Here is a 20,038-nt window from a genome sequence, read left to right as displayed (position 1 = left end):
TATCCAGATTGATGAGTCAAACCAAGCAGACCAAAAAAAAAAAAAAACAAAAGAGCCACTTACAAATTTTGTGATATTTGGAACTACATAAGATTTTGAAAGCTCAAGTTTGGTTCTTTTTACAATGAAGTTAAATTTGGAAAGTGAACTCTATGTTGCCAGTATGCAAAAACATGTAAATCTGAGTTTACAAAAGACTAGAAAATATTGCCTTCTTTCCACAAGAGCAGAGTTATAGAAGTAAGCTGGGTGAGACTGCTTAGTTGTAATCATAAAAACAGAATAAAATTCTAAACTTGACTTAGGGAAAATAATCTGGGAAAAAAACTTTCAAAATAATTAATAAGCACCTTCAGTACTTCCAGGCAATGTACTAAGGGCTAAGTGTAAGTTAAACTTGGTAAATAAATTTGGGCTCTACTTTTTTTTAATTTACTGTCAGATGAGGGAGATTTTTACTGACAAAAAGTAAATCCATACTGACAAGTTGTGACAAGCACTATTAAAAATGAACACAGGGAACAATGAGTGGGTGACAGAATAAATATTAAAGTCCTTTGACATAGGTTGCATTTAAGATGGGATCTGAAAGATTAGAACATGAGAGAAGAATATGGATTAAGAACAGCACTTGGAAAAGAGAAGGGCCTGTGTGAGGACCCTGAGATCAAGGGAATGAAGTACTGCACACTCTCAGGGAAGTACTGCATCCCATGATGAACTGGGAAAAATCTAGGATGTGAGATGTTGCAGAAACAAATAGAGGCAAAATGTAGAAGGGTTTTGTGAGCTGTGATAGCAGCTTGAAAATCACTGCATCAGAAAACTAAATAATGAAAGGATAAACTTGCATTTGATATTTAATATGTTTAGTAGTCTCTGCACTTTTTTCCTTCTTTGTTGTTGTTTTATATTTTGTTTTGAGGGCAGGAAAAGCTTAGAACAGTGTTATGATTTTAGATAAGGAGGTCCCAAAAGAGTAGAAGTGAATCCTTTTAATGGGTCTTATGCATAATAAAAATTATGATTGAACTCTGTTGGTCTCCAATATATGGAACGAAATATTTCACACCTGACTTAGATGACAAAATAGATTTGGAGGCAGAAAGGTTTTGATCAACAGCATAAATATTAATCAAACAATAAAAAATGAAACCATCTTGTTTTCTATTGTACACATGGGCTACATTTATATCATTGCCTTCTGCTGTTATGGAAAGGACTTCCTGATTCATACAAACACAAATCTGGGATTCTCCACGATCAAAACCGTTCTATTCTAGAGACCTCATCACCTAATTATTTGTTTCAATCTAGTGCTGTTTTATTATGGGGAGATAGTTTATTACTAACGGATTTCTTTGTATTCTAACTTTCATTGTATTTCACTTAGAGAGTCTAAACAGTAAGAGATAGTTCCGGGGTAGGGATTTCTTTAAGAAATATGCATTGAGGAGGCACCCTCTGCCCTTTCCAGAATCTCAGATGGTGTCTTGGGCCTGGTTTAATTTTTAGCCACAGTAGAAAAAAGATTGCACTGTGTTTCTAGACATTAACTTCTGTTTCCTAGAATTCCATGCTGATTCCTTTCATTTTATATTTAGCATTTAATAAGATAAATTTATTATTTTGTTAATCCACTTTTGAAACTATAAGAAACACTGTCATTCAAGCCTGTATAACAGGTGGCAGAACTACTTTTATGTTAAACAATTTGTGATATTCTAATTTTTTCCAGACAGTAGGTCCTTTGATTATTTTAATTCAACAAAGGAAGAATTAGTACACCAACACATTATTGTCTAATAATTTTTATTAGTTATAGAGGTTACTGCATACTATAAAATTTAGCATCATAAAGTGAATACATTTGCATAAAAGTGACATAAAAACTTATGGTATTTTCCATCTACAAAACAAATTATAATCCATAACTTATAATTGATGCATGACAATTTTAATTTAGATTATTTGATTTAAAAAACTCATAATTTTTCCCCTGTTAATACAGTGTGTTTATTGAATTTATTTTATTTGCTTCCCTTCCACTTCATCATTGCACTCCTTATTTTCAAATTTTGTCCCTTCATTATACTATACATTTGGCACCATCTGACTGAAATTATTCTTTTAAAATAGCAAAGAGGGGTGGATTGGAGGCAGGACTTCCAACCATGGTGACTTCAATAGGTAAATAATCCTTTCTTCAAAAAATAAGGGAAAATCTAAGCAAAATTGTTAAAAATCCCATTTAGAGCTCTGGAAACATCAAGTGTGAAAGAGGAGAAATTTGATCAGATATCAAGGGTGGGATATTCTTTCTAATCTGATTTAACAGGATTCTTGCTAAAACAAGGTTGCACAGACCAAAGATAGGGCCCAAGGATGAGGTCTAGTTGAAAAGAGGGTCAGAGGAGCCTAACAATAATGATCAATAGGAATAAGATGATGTTGTTGGCATTTAGAGGATTGTACAATTTGGTCAAGGAGAGAGTCTCTGTCAAGATCAATGAATTCAAATATCTCACATAGTACTAACACAAAAAGGGACACACACCTAGATACATCACAGTCAAATTGCTGAAACACAAAAAGAATATCCTGAAATCATTAAGAATAAAGGAAACAGCATATGATTCATGGCAGACTTCTTATCACAAACAATAGAAGCCAGGAGGCACAGGCATAATATACTCAAAGTACTGGGGAAAAAAAACAACCACCTGTCAACCAACATATGAGTATTTTATCCAGCAAAACTATCATTCTATTAAAGGTAAAATAAAGACATTAAATCAATTTACATAATATGTCATATCAATAAAATAAAGGAGAGAACCATATGATAATGTCAAAAATACAGAAAAAGCAATTAACAAAACTCAATATCCATTTATGATAAAAACTCTCAAGCTAGGAACTAAAAGGAACTTCCTCAACCTGATAAAAAGCATCTATAAACAAACCTACAGCTAGCATTACACTTAATGGCCAAAGGCCGAATGCTTTCTCCCTAAGATCAGGAACAAGAAAAGGATATTCTCATCACTCTATTCAACACCATACTGAATGCTCCAGTCAGTGCAATAAAGCACATTAAAGGAACAAATTAACAAAATGGCATCACATTGGAAAAGAACAAGTAAACCTACCTTTATTTGCAGAAGACATGATCATTGTCTATGTAGAAAATATTAATACTAAGGGAACTACAAGAAACAATTAGAACTAAAACATGGCTAAGACATTAAAAAAAATCTATTTACTATGTAATAGCACGGCACAGTCCAAAAATAAAACCAATTTCAGCAGCATCAAAATGAGAAAAAATACCTAGCAATAAATTTAAAGAAAGAAGTAGTGCAAGACTTGTATACCAAAATCTACAACATTGCCAAGAGAAATTTGAAAGTATGTTAAAAAAAATTCATGTTTATTGATTGAAAGACATGATTTGGTTAAGAAGGAAATTCTCCATAATTGATTTGATTTATAGATTCAATATAAGCCCTATCAAAATGCCATCAGGCTTTTTAAATAGGACTTGTCAAGTTCATCCTAAAATTTATATGGAAACATAAGGGATATAGAATAGCCACAGTACTTTTAGAAAAGGAAAGTGATAAAGAAAGATGTATATTATCTGATTTCAAAACTTACTACAGATTGAACATTCCTAATACGAAATCCGAAATGCTCCAAAATCTGAAAGTTTTTGAGTGCCAACAAGATGCCACAACTGGAAAATCCAACACCCGCTATGTGATGGCTGCAAAATGCAGTCAAAACTTTGTTTCATACACAAAATTATTAAAATTTTTGACTATAATTACTTTCAGTCTTTGTGTATAAGGTGTAAATAAAATATAAATAAATTTTATGTTTAAACTTTGATCTTATCCCCAAGATATTTTATTTTTGTTTACACAAATATTCCAAAATTCCAAAAATCTGAAATCCAAAACGCTTTTTGTACCAAGTAGTTCAGATAAGGATATTCAACCTATACAAACCTATAGTAGTCAGAACAAAGTGGTTTTGTCATATGGTGGACATATAGATTAATGGAACAGAAGTCTGAATATAACCTTTTATATTTATGGCTAACTGATTTTCAACAAAGATGTCAAGGTAATTCAATGGGAGAAAAGACAGTTTTTTACAATAACTGCTCATGGGAAAATTGGATATCCATATGCAAAAACTAAATACAGCAGGTCCCCTTCTCCACAAAGGATACATTCCAAGATCCCCAGTGGATGTCTGAAACTACAGGTAGTACCAAACCCAATTGCCATCAATTGGAACATGTTTCTGTTTCTGTATTCCACCCACAAATTTAATGTCTTTTCCATCTTAATTAGGCACTTATGCAGTGTGGCCGTAACTTGCAGTTTGAGGTATGACAGCAAAACGAGTGTGATTTTCTTTCTCTTTCTTCATAATTTATGGATAGAAGATTTGTTCTTAACAGTAAATCTTAGCAAACTCACCAAGATTTTTTTTCTTTGCTTATTAAGCCAAGAACTTTCACCTTTTCACTTAAAGGAGGCACTTTACGGCTTCCCTTTGACATATCTGAATTGCCAGCATCACTACTCTTGTTCTTTGGGACCATTATTAAGTAAAATAACGGTTACTTGAATGTGAGCTTTGCCATACTGCCACAGTAGAGTGGTAAAGAGAAGGCCTCTAAGTGACTCACAGGCAGGTAGCATATACAACATGGAGACTCTGGACAGTAAGGATAATTCACTTCCCAGGCTGGATGGAGCAGGACAATGTGAGATTTTGTTACATTACTCAGAACAGAGCACAATTTAAAATGTAAGAAGTGTTGATTTCTGGGATTTTCCATTTGCTGCTTGAATAAAAGTAACTGAAATCATGGAAAGCGAAACTATGGATAAGGAGAGACTACAGTGAAAATAAAAATGAACTAAGACCTTTACCCCACAGCATATATAAAAGTAGCTCAAAATGAATTACAGAACTAAATGTGAAAGCTAAAACTATGAAACTAGCAGAAGATAATATAGAAGAAAATATTTTAACTTAGGTTGGCAAAAGTTTCTTAGATACACTAAGAAGACAATGCAAACTTTGAACATGGGTGAAAGATTTGAATAGACATTTCACCAAAGAAGATCTACATATGGTTAACAAGCACATGAAGGTATAGCCACATAATTAGTTGTTAGGAAAATGCAAATTAAATTAAAATCATAATGATATACTACTAGGCACTTGCTATAATGGCTTTAATAAAGAAAGTGTCATGAGGATGTGGTAGATGTGTAAAATGGTGTAGCCACTATGGAATAAAGTTTGGCAGTTTCTTAAAAAAAAAAAATAAGTATGTACTTACCATACGACCTAGACCTAGCAATTCTACTCCTAGGTATCCATAAATAACAAACAGAAATAAAAATATTTGTCCATAAAGAGACTTGTACAGAATATTCATAGTCATATTATTCATGCTCTCCAAAACTGGAAATAGCTCAAATGTCCATCAACTGGTGAGTGGAGAAGCAAAATGTGGTGTTTTTATACAATGCAATACTACTCAGTAATTCAAAGAAACAGAAATATAGTCTTGATTTATGCTACAGTATACATGAACCACATAAACATTGTGCTATGTAAAAGGCACAAACAATGGCACAATGTAAAAAAGCAAAATAAAAAGGGAAACTATATGCTATATGATTCCATATTTTTTTTTTTTTTTTTTGTTGAGACAGAGTCTCACTTTGTTGCCCAGGCTAGAGTGAGTGCCGTGGCGTCAGCTTAGCTCACAGCAACCTCAGACTCCTCGGCTTAAGCGATCCTACTGCCTCAGCCTCCCGAGTAGCTGGGACTACAGGCATGCGCCACTATGCCCGGCTAATTTTTTCTATATAGATTTTTAGTTGTCCATATAATGTCTTTCTATTTTTAGTAGAGACGGGGTCTTGCTCAGGCTGGTCTCGAACTCCTGACCTTGAGTGATCCACCCGCCTCGGCCTCCCAGAGTGCTAGGATTACAGGCGTGAGCCACCGCGCCCGGCCCATGATTCCATATTTTTAAAATTCTTAGACAACACAAATTTTTGGAGACAGAAATCAGAGCAATGGTTGCCTGGAGCTGGAGATGAGAGTGAGTGTCTACTGCAAGCAAGCATGAGAAGACTTTTGGGGTTATGGAAATGTATAGGACTAGACTGTGGTAATTAATTCATAACCGTCAGAATATTCAAAAAATCATTGAAATGCATATTGTAATATATATAAAGAAATGTAAATAATGCCTCAGTAAAGCTCTCAAAAATTACAAAGAAAATTTTACCCACACATATGATCTTTTTAATCATTATCCATTTTGCCTTTGTAACTACATTAATAGGATTCTATTCAGGCTAATTGTTCATATATTGTTTCATTAGTTGATTCATTTTTCTCTGTTCTTCCCTTTTCCTATGCATTTTCCAAAGTTTAGGTCCTGGCTATTTGTTTCTGTCTTTTTATTTTAAACCTTTATATCTTCCTCTAATTTCAGAGACTTGACTATAAACTTTATTCCACTTCATGCCACCTTTTTAAATCTCTTTCTTTCTTTAAATGGACAAAGAAGAAAGCTCTGGCAAGCAAGGAAGAATCAGATCCTTGTATGAAAAGTAAAATAGATTCAGCAAATTCTACCCTGCAAGCCTGAATCTGTGTTAAGAAAAGTAATAAATAGAAAACAAGGTGAAATTGTGGAATATGAAATGAGGAGCACACAAAGATTTCGAGAAAAAACACTTTTATATTTTCTTTTGAAAGAACATTTGAGAGCAAGAGTATAACCCTCTTAACTGCTTCTCTCAGGTGCAATAAACTTCACCTAGAAGTTAAATATGTGCAATCTACAATTCTCTGAGAGACACATTACTTTCTTATGAGCACAGTACACTGAATGCAATTAAAGTATGCTATGTGCATATGATATGGGTCTTGTGTCAGCTTAATCAACACTGGACAAAGAACTAAGAGAGATTTGGAAATTTGAAAACTTGGAGTTGGTTTGTTGAATCAATTAGAGATGGTTTTAAGGCAAATTTGGTAACCCAAATAAGCAAATTAGGGAATATTCTTTTTCATTAATCTGGTATTGCTCAGGAATGGCTTGCTAACAACCATGATTATGATGGAATCTGATGGATTTAAAGGGCTGTGGTTGCCTCTGGAAATCAGAGGAGGATCAAGTCAAAGGGGTGTATTTGTGGAAACTATGGAAACTATGGTTAATCTAAAGCAAGATGTCACTTGTAAGTATGGGCATCATCAAAGTTCACTCACAGTAATAGTTCTATGAACTAGAAAACAAATTTATCTTCTCTATGGTACCTTTAGTGAAGTTTGGACAGCTTAAGGATCAACAATGTATTGTCTCATGAAAGATAAATGGCTGGTGTGCTACAATGACACCCAGAAGCTTTTGCTAGCGAAAGTTTATACCTATGGGATGGTGTAGGGTTATGTCGTCATACCAGATGAAACCCAGAAGTGTCTGAGCATTAGTCTCTAATGACTACTGTGGTAATGGAAAATATATGATATATGGGAAAAAGCTGTTTTTTCTTGGAAAGTTGAGGAAATAATATGGTAATATTAATTAAAGTGCATTACATTAAATATTTAATCTCTGCCTCAGCTCTGTGATGTAATAAGAAATTTCACTTTACTTACGCAGTTAGATAAAAGTGAAACTTAAGTAGATATTGATCTCTGGGACAGAAACATTATTTGGACAGGCAACCTAAAATTCACAAGCTAGGTAGAAAGATCCACCAGAGAATGAATTTAATTTATACTTGGAAAACTTACATACACAGTTGAATGTCTCTATCAACACTTGTACAAATATATAAGTAACAGAGGATAAGTGAAATAAATAGTCTTTCCAATGTTAAGGAAGTAGACAATTTAGGAGAATCTGTGGTTGTTAATTTGTTTAGCAAAGGGAATTCCAACTCTTTACTGAATAAAATATATTCTGGTGATAGCCAGTGTTTTAGTAAGACTATTTTTTATGCACTAGATATTGTAAAAGTTGGTATAAGAAAAATTTTAAGCAAATTCCATAGAAATATGTAGCAAGGGGTTAACACATCCTCAGTGCAGATGATTTAGAAGACATAAAAATCATATCCAAAAGTCATAAGACTTCCACTATGCTATATTGCCATAAAAGCTCTACTGTAGCCTGTCCTCTATCCTTGCTTAAAACTAAATGAACTTGGAACAGGGTGGGGCCTGTTGAGTCTTTCAAGGTTGGTAGTCAGTCTAAGCTTAAGACTCCTGCTCATTGAATTATCACTGGACAGCCACTTTGTGATTTCTGATGAAGAAAATAATACAATGGTTTCGCTTTTATGTCTGTTGATTTCTTCATGAACCAATGAAATTTAGGAAGTTCATCAATAACTCCTGCTGGACACTCCTGTTGGTGAAGAAAATTGTGCATTGGAAATTTATTCATTTCCAGAGTTATTCTCTCTGGCCTTAACTAATGTGACAGGCCTTAATGTGAACCCGTGATGCTTTAAAACTAAAAAGCATACCAGGCAACTGGTTACCCCTCTTCTGTTCAGCATATTTCAGCATATTTCAGCATATCCTAGGATAATCCAAGATGATGAGCACCTCAGTAGAGTACATGGCTGGCAAATATATCTCTTGGGTTTATTATTCAGAAAAAGGTATCAACATCATTACTAATAACATCATGATTGATATTTATGGATCAAGGATTGTAACTGAAAATGAATCTCTGATCTGTATATTTTTCTTCCTGACAAAAAGCCAAGGAATTAAATAACAATAAGAAGACCACTTTAAAGCATTTCTTTCTATTGCCTGGTAATTTGAAAGGTGCTTGCTTCTTTTTTGTGGCAACTTCATGATCCTTTTTTAATGGTTTTAATTAATCAAACTCTAAAACCGTAAACTAGAAACTCAAATGTTCTAATGCCATTGCATTCTCTCATGCTCAACTTATACTCCCATTACCTCAAATAAGGATTTTTCTCAAAATTGACTTCCATCAATCCCCATTTCATTAGCCTTACCCATTAATTTAAGGACCTATTCTCTAATACTTCTTTTAAAAATCTCATATTGTCTACAATGCCCATCTAATCTGCTATAAATAATGGTCCCCTTAAAATAATTTATAAATAAACTGATTGATTTATTCAGATCTTAATTTGTGCCAGATGCTGGACTCTGAAAAATGAAGAGTGTAAAAGAATACAGACAGAATAATTTCTGTCAAACAGCAGGTGGTCTAGGAAAGGAGATATGAAAGAGAACTATCTTTAACATAATTGCTATTATACAAGGAAAAAAAGACATCACAAAAGTACAGAAAAGCCTGCAATGACAAGGGGACTGGAAGAAGAAACCAAAATATATTTGATTCAGTAAAAGAAAAACATTTTATTTTTATCATTCAGTTCCTCTCCTCCCCAATGGCAGTCAAATTGGTATCCTTAATGCCTCATGAAATTACAATGTCTTTGGCCATACCATTCAATTTCCAATAATAGCATATTATCTTCACCTGCCTATCTGAATATAAAGCATTTTGATAGGTTCATGAAGTTCTAATCAGCAATGAAGTCTTCCCAACTATTTAAGCCCTAACAGATTATCATCCCCACTCACTTTTTAATGAATTCTTATAATACTCTTAGTATTTCCTATAAAATTTAACAATTCAATAATGGTTTGTGATATTTTTTGATTATTTCACCGTGTATAGGATTATTGTCTTTTGCAAAATATATTAAACTCCTAAGGGTTGGGACTGTGTCTTGCTCATCCTATGTATTTTTCAGAGCAGCTAGTTTAGTGCTAAGCACATAAAAATGTGTATACATTAAATTAGAATTTGGGCAAGAAAATACATATATAACACATATTTGTAATGTACACATATATTAAGATTTGCACAATGGTGTTTTTGTTTGTTTCTTTTGTTAGGCTTTCAAAAAATCCTTTCTGCTCTATTTCAATGTAGCTTTTTTCCCCCAAGATCTCCTGTATTTGAAATATCTCAATATCCAACTATTTTTCAGAAGACTATGCTTTGACATTGTAAAAAAATTCACTACAGGGGAAGTTGAGAGGGAAAGTGAGATTTTTTTGGAAACAACGGGTGAATAAAAGCTAAAATATTTGGGCGAAATGTTTTATGTCCCTCCGTATAGAACATGCAGTAAAGGAAAAAATATATATATATTGAACATTTTCGTTTCCTCTGGGGAAGTATCAAATTTTGTCAATTATGTAGTAAATCAGAAACATCTAGAACTGCAATAATGGGAGAGAATATTGTCAACATAAAAAGTGTACAACTTATATGATTATAAAAACAATCACATACAAATAAACAAAAAGCTTCATAAAAAATGCAAGCACCTAGGCATTAATTATTGAAATTGGACAACAAAATTGGAAAACTTTCAGTATGACAATCCAAAAACATGCTAGTTGAATACAAAAGTAAATAATTTAATTGTATTTACAAATACATTTTATTTGAAAAGCTGTTAAATATATCAAGGAAGGGGAATGATGTCTGATAAATAATATAAAAGCCAAATATTCTTTTTTACAGTTATACAAATTCAAAATGCAGGTGTTTGTGATTAATATATTAATATCATTAGTGTTTTCTCCAAATTTATCAAATGGGAAAGCATAACTCCTAAGGTCTTAAAAGATACTTACATGTTAACAATTTCATTATGTTTAATTCCGTGATATGAGTTATATTTGTTATATATGGTAAAACTGAAATATTATATGCCCTTCTTCACTAGCAGTGTAGTAATTACTTAACATCATAAATTTAATGTTAATATTTTCCTTAATTCTTATGATTTGGCACAGTGCCCAGTATTTTAAACACTCCATACAATAAATGATTTTCAAATAAATGTGTTAATTATTCAACTTTGCCTCTCTAGAAGCCCATATGATTGACTTCTCATGACATATTTTCAGTAAGATTGGTTAGCCTCTTACAAGCCTTTGAAAAACCTTCTGAATAATCAAGTTTGGAAGTACTATGTACTAGGGATACGAATATATATGCAGTTTGATTAACTAATTTTTAAAAATGCATTTACCTGAAATATAGGTAAATTCCCCAGACTCGTGCAAAAATCCCTAATCTCATTTTACCTACATCATTGTTTCTTTTATTCATTAAACAAATATTTATTGAAAGTCTACTATGTTCCAGAGGCTGTGTATGATGTAAAGTATGCAATAGTGATGAAAGAAGAAATAAAGTAATGGGAAGAAACTGGCCATATTTTTACTTCATTTGAGCCTATAATCAAATAAGTGAAGTCGATAGTTTAAAAGTATAATTAGAAATTTTGAAATGTGCTATGAAGGAAGAATCAGCATGATCTGAGATAATAAAGGAGGAAAAATTAAGAAAGGGGAATCATGGAAGGCTTGTTTGAGGAAGTGACATTTAAACTGAGACCTAAATGATAAAAAGCATATGAATAAGAGTTATCTAGTAACAGTGGGAGGATCATACCAAATAAGAAAAGAGTGAATGGGAAGCAATGAAATTAAACGCTAATCAGAAAATTGGTCATGCAGGATACAGATTATGGACTTTATTTTTATAGCAGTGGAAATCCATTGAAGGGATCCACCATGGGAATTATTTGATTTTACTTCAAATTTAAAATACTGAATGAAGAAGAGGAAGAGAGGAGACACAAAACTCAAAGAAGGGCATTCCAGTGGCCTAGGTAAAAGTTGATGGTGGCTATTACCAGGATGGTGGCAGTGGAAAGAGAAACTAGTAGATGTATTAAATATGTACATGAGGAAAAATTGGTAAGACTTGGTAATAGATTGGGAGGTAGGAGTTAACGAGAATGTGTCAAGAATAACTGTTTCCCAGCTTAAGCAACTAAATGGAAGGTGTTGCTATTTTCCTAGGTGGGGAATATCATCCTTTTGAAGAAATTACAGATGTAACAAAACTTCAAATTCAGTTAAACTCTGCAACATGAGTTAATAACCTGTATTAGTTAAGAATTATGTTTTGGTGTATATAATTCAATTCTAACACAAACAGGTTTAGATAAGAAATTGTACAGTCTTTAGTAAAATTAAGTAGTTTTAAATATAAATAAAATTGTGTATGAATGTAAAAATATGTGTAAAAATAGGCCTTGCTCATCAAGTGTTTATCTGGTATTTGATGAAATATTAAACACCATCAATACCTTAAATAAACATAACCCTCAAACTTTAATCACACATCACACACATATATATGTGTACACACACACACACACATGCACTACGGTAAACAAAATCAATATCTGAAATAAATTGTCAGGAGTCATTAAAATATTCTATAGGTTTATCCTAAACTTCAATGTTGGAAATTATAAAAAATAATTTTAATATATAATTTTATATGTCATGTTCATGTGCCCTCCACAGAGCACTAAATAATATACATGACATACAGAGATATACACAGATAAGGTAGCAAGGGATATTAATAATTTTAAGTGTTTTATGTAATTAATAAGAATGGTACGATAATAAGGCAACAGGTATACATCATTTGCCAAATGTACATGGGATAGTAGTTTATATAATTAACTTACTAAAACACTTATGGGGTCGATATTATTATAACCATTTTAAAGATCAGAAAACTGAGGTATAGAACACTATGCTATTTGTCTAAAGTCACGTAAGGGTACAAAGTAGCAGAAGGGGAGAGACAAGACTAGCTAGTCTGGTGCCCTAGTCCATTGTCTTTCAATTGGATTCAACAACAGTTCTGTCACTTATAAACTTTGTGAATTTGGAACAAGTATTTATCATCATATTAACTCAATAATTTTTCTATAAAATTAGTCTATGAACAAAAATATTTTGAAAGTCATTTCTAGCTCTAACATTCAATGATCTGAAATACAGCATAACTGAGAGAAATATATCAGAAATGTTTTCGATCTAAACTATGTTTCCATATTAAGAGCAGTAAGGGGTATCTTGCCTAAAGCTGTGAAGCTAGCGATCACTTTAAGAAAGAGCTATGTGAGACAACATTTCGTATATGATAGAATTCTCAAGCCAAGCAGGACACATTTCTAAAATGAGGCTTTTTCTAATCTGATTGAGAGTACGTTAATTAAAGGAATTAAATTCAATTGATTTTAGTTGAATCTCTACTGTGTGTAACTCATGTTGATCGCTGGTGGTTAGAGGAATTAAGAGTTTTTCTGCTAAAGGAATCTACAGTTCAGTAGGGTAGACAGACTTATAAAAGCTAACTTTAATGCAAGGTACAATAAAATGTGTGTAAGATAGAGGTGGTAGCTGGTAGGTGGAAACTATGGTGAAAAGAACAATTAATTATGATCTGCTGGGAAAATAAAGGTTTTATTCAAAAGGTAACATTTGAACTATATGCTAAAAAATGAAAATAACTGTATAACTCAGATCAAACCTTTATACCCAAGAGAGATGTCAATAGGTATAGAATGGGAAGGACAGCCCATGCTAAAAACAAACAAAACAAAACAAAAACCTGTATGTTCTCGAGGTCAATTACATGGAGGCATGTAGCAGGAAAAGAGACAAAAATATCTGAAGATGTTGTTGACTGCATGTGTGGAGATTGGACCCTTCCTTTGGTAGGCTTTTTAGGAGGATAAGGATGTGTTCTGAATCATTTCACAATAATCTTTTGGAGCAGTGTGGTGGGGAATCTGCAGAAATAGCCGGGTTGCCAATCATAGATATTACAGCAGCTTTATTTACCACAGAGCATAGGCATGAAAAACAAAATGATGGTGGGAATGCAAACTGGTACAGCCACTTTAGAAGACAGTTTGGCAGTTTTTCACAAAACTAAACACATTCTTATATGATCCAGCAATTCTGCTTCTTGGTATTTATCAAAAAGAGTTGAAAACTTAATGTCCATGCAAAAAAATGCACACAGATTATTATAGCAGCTTTATTCATAATTGCCAAAACTTGGAAGCCACCAAAATGTTCTTTAATAGGAGAATGAATAAATAAACTATGGTACATTCAGACAATTGAATATTATTCAGCACTAAAAAGAAATGGGCTATCAAGCCATGAAAATACATGAAGGGAATGTAATTGCATATTACTAAGTGAAAGAAGCTAATCTGAAAAGGCTACATACTGTATGATTCCAACCATATGACATTCTGGGAGAGGCAAAATTGTGGGGAGAGTAAAAAGACCAGTGATTGTCAGGAAGGAGCAGTGATGAATTTATATGCAGAGCTAAGGAATTTTTAGGGCAGTGAAACTACTCTGTATGCTACTCTAATGGTAGATACGTGTTACTATACATTAGTACAAAACCCTACAATGTATAACCCCAAGAGTCAACACTAATGCAAACTATAGACTTTTTGGGTGATTATTATGTGTCAATGTGTCAGTGTGAGCTTATCAATTATTAATATAACAAATATATTGATCTGGTGGGGGATGTTAATAATGGGCAGGCTATGCATGTATAGGGGACAGGGAATATATGGAGATCACTGTATCTTCCCCTTAATTTTTCTGTGTACCTAAAACTTCTCTACAAAACTAAGTCTTTAACAACAACAAAAAAGAAATGATGACTGACAGATGCCTTTTAAAATAGAAATGGCATAAATTGAACAATAACTTGGATGTATGTAGGTGAAGGGGAGTGAAAACAAACACAGCTCCAAAGTTGCTAGCCTGCTGCTGTGTAACCTAAAGATTAATGCTGAGCTTCACAATATAGTGGCCTCCAAAGGGAACTGGATGTGTGTTTTTTATCTGTGGGCTTGTGTATTAGAAGAAAGATAATGGATAGTTAATTGATCTTGCAATATGTTCTGTTTGAAGTGAGTGTCAAAAATGCACATTGTTGTGTCCAGCAGATACCTATAATATCAGCTTGATGTTCAGGACCAGAGGTCATTGCAGGGCATTTAACTTGAGGAAACACAAGAATAAATAGAGGTGATGATTGAAAACTTAGGAATAGATGAAGGGAGAAGAATTACATACAGATTGTTAAAGAATGGTAACATTTAAAGGGTAATAATTGAATAAGGAGCCAGAAGCAATATCTCTCAGCCAACAGAGAGCTAAGATGAGAACAAGGGAAGTTTTCCATAAAAGCGTCAAGTTGAGAGTTTTGCATAGATTAAGAACTGAGAAATGCCTTTGAGTTTGACATTTAGAGATAGACTGATCATATGTATGATTTTATATGATCATTATTATTTGTGTGATGTAAGTGAAATCCAGATTATATAGATATATGTAAAGAGAGAGAGATAGAGAGAGAATATAGATATGTAGGCATTTTATTAATAAATTTAGATAATTTTGTCAATGTAGTAAAGAATCATAATGAGATAGCAACATAAAGAATTCTACTTGTTTAGGCCAGGGCATGGGGATATTTATAAATGTTTATAGGCCAAAGGGAAGGAATCAGTGGAGACAAAGAGATTGTTGTAGTGAGAGAAATGGCAATATTAAAGGAATACAGAGATGGAAAAGAGTGGACTCTAAAGCAGAAAAGAAGGGTGAGAAACATGACAGAAGAAGATAAGGAGAACTGAAGAACAAGAAAAACGTAGAAATAAAGTGTGGATCAGAGACTTGACTCTGTTTGGGACTCCATTTTAATGACTCAAGAAGTACGATTATTCAGTGGCACAAAACACCGTTAAAGTTTAAGGCAGTAATCTCAATTGGATATTAGAGCTGCTTCATGTTCTTAAATAAAATCTCTCCAAGTGATTCTATTATGGGTGGCCAGATCATTTAAATAAAAATATTTTAGGATAGAGCATGGACATCATTTTTAATTTTTAAAAATTTCAATATATTAAGAGGTTGTGAATGGTTTTTTTACATGGATAACTTGTATAAGTTGGGACTTTTAGTGTACCTGTCATCATGATAGTTGTTATTGTACCTGACAGACAGAACTCTAATATTCAATTATGATTGAGAATCATTGATGTAAGAGAATTGCAAATGTTTATGAACAATGTTTATGGAGTATACAAGTTGGATAGTTAGCTGCTGATATTTAAATCTATATCTTTAAAATGTTACAGTAGCATATTAAAATATGTATCTTTTATATAGAGCAATGGGTTTTTCAAGAAAACTGGCAATATGTGGAATGAAATCATAAGAATACAGCAATGTGATATCCATTAGTGTCAACCTGTAAGATTTCATTGATGGCCCACAAAATTGTCTGCATGAATTGAAAAATAAATTCTCTCATGCCAGTATTTTACCCAAAATGTAATGTGCTAATAATACGGTTACACTTCAGTTCTAGTTATGGAAGATGAAGATGCTGGTTTAAGGCAATACTCCTCTCAGTGTGGTTCATGACCCCCATGTATGACAATCACTCTGGTTCTTTTTACTGTAATCAAGCATAAGAAAGGGATCAGAGTGATTCTCATATATATGGGTCATGGATCACACTAAGAGGAGTATTTCCTAAAGCAGCAGCTTCTTCTTCATCAGCATCTTTCCATACAACAATCTATCTTCATAATTTGCATAGTTCATGGAAATATGCAAAATATAAGCCTTTAAAGACAAGGCAAGATCTATTTCATAAAGAGAATGTATTGCATATATTGAGTCAGAAGTCCAATTTATAACTGAAAACTTTTAACAAGGACCTAGTTACATCTTTATGACCAACCTATTCACTTCTTGTAGAAAGGATATCTACCTAATAATAAGATATCATACTCAAATAATTGAGTATATATTCATATCAGGCCAAAATAGTCTCATGGTACATTGAAAATGACATTACAATAATTAAAACCTGTTATCCCAGGCTCTTTTTTTCTTGAGAGTGCTTGTTGTCATCTTTGTTTCTAACACTTTCAGTCTTTTTGACATCAGGTTGCTAACTGTTAGGGAGAGACCAAATCTGCAGGTGGCAGATACAGGCAAAGAGGGTGCTTCTTAGGGGCAGAGAAAGCCAGGGACCAGTCAGGGAAAGGGACTGCAGGAAAATGCAGAACACCTGAGAATCACATATATCGATCATCTGTTAACATCCCACACTTTCCAAAAGCCATCCCTTGGACAAGGCCAATAAAAGGAAACCACCTGGGAGTCCTTAACGTCTTTCTCCACTCATGGAAACTGACCCGTTCCTCTCTCTTCAACGTATTTTCACTTTGTATAGCTTCCTTCTTTTCTGCAATAAAAGCTGTTTGTGTGGAATTACTTCTTGTCTGCTATCACTCCATTGCACAGGCCCTGTTTCTGATTTTTCCAAGTAAGGAGCCAGTGAACCAGGACAACAGTCCACCAAGAGGCTGGACCTGACACTAATCAAACAGGAAACTGATCTTCAGTTGGGGCAACGTGGAAAGGTATTTTGATGAGGTGAAGCATAGGAACCTATGTTGTAACCACTAAAGGGCATTTGCAGATCACAGTTTTATATCATTTTTCTTTGTTTTAATTTTTTTCTCTAAATGACAGATCTATTTTCTTTTACTTCTAGGCTCTTGGAGGATGTTTTATAGTCACATCATTCTTTTACCACATACTAGGAATAACATTAAAAATGCTAATTATAAAGCTTCATTCCTTGGTTTTTAAATAATTTAAAAAATTACAGGCATGTAGACAGAAATAACTATCTTCATAATCTTCATAGTTCATGGAAATCTATAAAATATAAGTCTTTAAAGGCAAGGGAAGATATGTTTTATAAAGAGATATACAAGGTAAATTAACTTTTATAGCCTTCAAATACCAGAATACCAGCTTTTGATCCCCTAAGGCAAACACTGTTGAGATACAATTCTACCACATAATTGCTGTCATTTTATTAGTTACACTTTCTAGTTCCCTGCTGGCTGTTTTTATGTATAAACTTACTTTTATTTCCAATTATGTCATTATAGAGATGAGAATCAGGTCTCATTAAATAAGAACATGACAATAATTGTCATTCCTTTATCTGAAGAAACTATAATTTTTCTACCTATGAAAGGATGCCTCAGTAAAGAACAATGTACGTCTTCTCATTCATTCATATTTTTATTCACTCATTCCTACTTATCTGCTGGTCTTCCTTTCTTTCATCCTCAAATAAACATTTATAAACCATCTACTGTATTAAGCATATACTATTTGTCAAGCACTGTGGATACAGATGCTATGGATACAGAATTAAACTAATTACAGTTCTGCCCTTAAAAAAAAAAAATGGATAAAAACAAATTAATTTCATTAATGTGACACCTGCTAACCAATATATGAATAAAATTTACTGTGGCAATTTGAAACCTTTTTCCCCATTACCACATACACACCAGAGGATATTTACATACATGCTAAATGTTCAAGTGAATTTCTAGCCCCCAGGCTGTCATGTCAAACTTTCTACATAACTCAGGAAATAATATCTTAGTTCATTAATACAATAAGAATAGCACTGAATCATTTCTAATTTACATTAACAATTAGATAATGTAAAGTTGGTGATCATCTTTTGAATAAATATTTACTGCATGGCTAATATGTCTGGCATGTGCTGTTCATTAAAGTGACTAACAAGACACTTAGAGTTATTGAACTCAATTTGGGGTGAAGGAAAGAAAAAAAATAATTTCAGATGTTTATAAGGTCTATGATCTTGATGAGAGAGGCTAACTACAGAGAAAGAATGAGTGTGTGCCTGTATGTCCTGGGGGCTATTAACACTGGGCAATTAGGGAAGTTTTCTCATTGTATCATAGTGTCTTGGCTACAAACTATGAGGTTACTGCTCAATTGCACGTACAGGAACTACTAAGAAAGAATTTCTAGGAATTACCTACTGAAAACTATTAAGGGATGCTTCCATAGAAAGAAAAGAATCTAAAAGAATAAGAACAAAGTAGTCAAGCCATAATTAGAAGGGAAAGAGTTCAAGGCAGAAGAAATAATTCCAGAAAATCAGGAAGAGCAAGAACGATCAAATGATTGGAGGTACATAGTTCAGTATGACTGAAGCTTAAGTACAGGAATAGAGGGCCAAAGACTAAGCTGGAGAGAAAAACAAGGACCATAACATGAAGATAAAGTACATTGTTGAGGCACTTGGGCTGCTTTTTTAATATCATGGACTATTTATCTGGTAACAAAAATATATCATTTATTTGTTATTTATTATTATTTAGTTTATATAAATCATTTGGAATAATTTGAAGCCATTCAAGTACTCTAAAAAGTATATCAGATCAAGGCCTTCTTGGCCTGAAAGTAACTTAAAATTATTAGGTCTGACTGTGAGGTTTAAAAGAAAATCTAGATCAATGGTCTCTGTGGCTAGGCATTTGAAATCCTTGGGATTTGTTTTTCATATTGATTACTTAAGTATTTCTCATAGAGATTCAGATCCAGAAAAGCTGAAGTGAATCTTGGTAATTCATATTTCTAAACAGTTCCCTAGATAATTTTGTTGCATAGCCAGTTTGAAAAGTCCTGGAGTCAACTACTCTCCAGATTCCAAAATATCCTTTAGGAAGAATATTATTACTTTATGATTTATACTCAGAATAGTAAGACTACACAAAGATTGTGAGATAACTTACAATTTATTTCAATATAGTAAGTACAGCTAATGGTAAAAATAAGACAAATCATACATAAGAATTTTGCCTGGTTTATGCATTTTCAAAGGTACCATTTACTATTTAATCAAATTTTTAACTGATATAATGATTAAATTTTATCCAACTAACTAACATCAAATAGTTAGGCAATTTATTAAGGCAATCTTTTGTATTTATCACCAAGGAAAATTTAATCCATTTCTACAACAATGCAAAATAATTTCAAGATTTAAACTATAGGTTTAGTATGCTAATTAAATATATTCAGTATATTAAATTTTAAAAATCAAGTATAAACAGGTCAAGTACCTCAGATAGCT

The 20,038-nt window shown here is 33.0% G+C and overlaps 1 protein-coding gene across 17 annotated transcripts in view; it reads right to left on the bottom strand.

Annotated features, from left to right (window-relative positions):
• PCDH15 (protocadherin related 15) overlaps positions 1-20,038 on the bottom strand; it is a 635,722-nt gene that overhangs the window by 258,724 nt on the left and 356,960 nt on the right. The gene's annotated exons all lie outside the window — the stretch shown is intronic.

This window comes from Eulemur rufifrons, chromosome 28 (assembly GCF_041146395.1).
Source record: "Eulemur rufifrons isolate Redbay chromosome 28, OSU_ERuf_1, whole genome shotgun sequence".
NCBI classification, from domain to species: Eukaryota; Metazoa; Chordata; class Mammalia; order Primates; family Lemuridae; genus Eulemur; species Eulemur rufifrons.
Note: the sequence above shows the minus strand (reverse complement) of the source record. Positions and strands in the feature narration are given on the sequence as shown.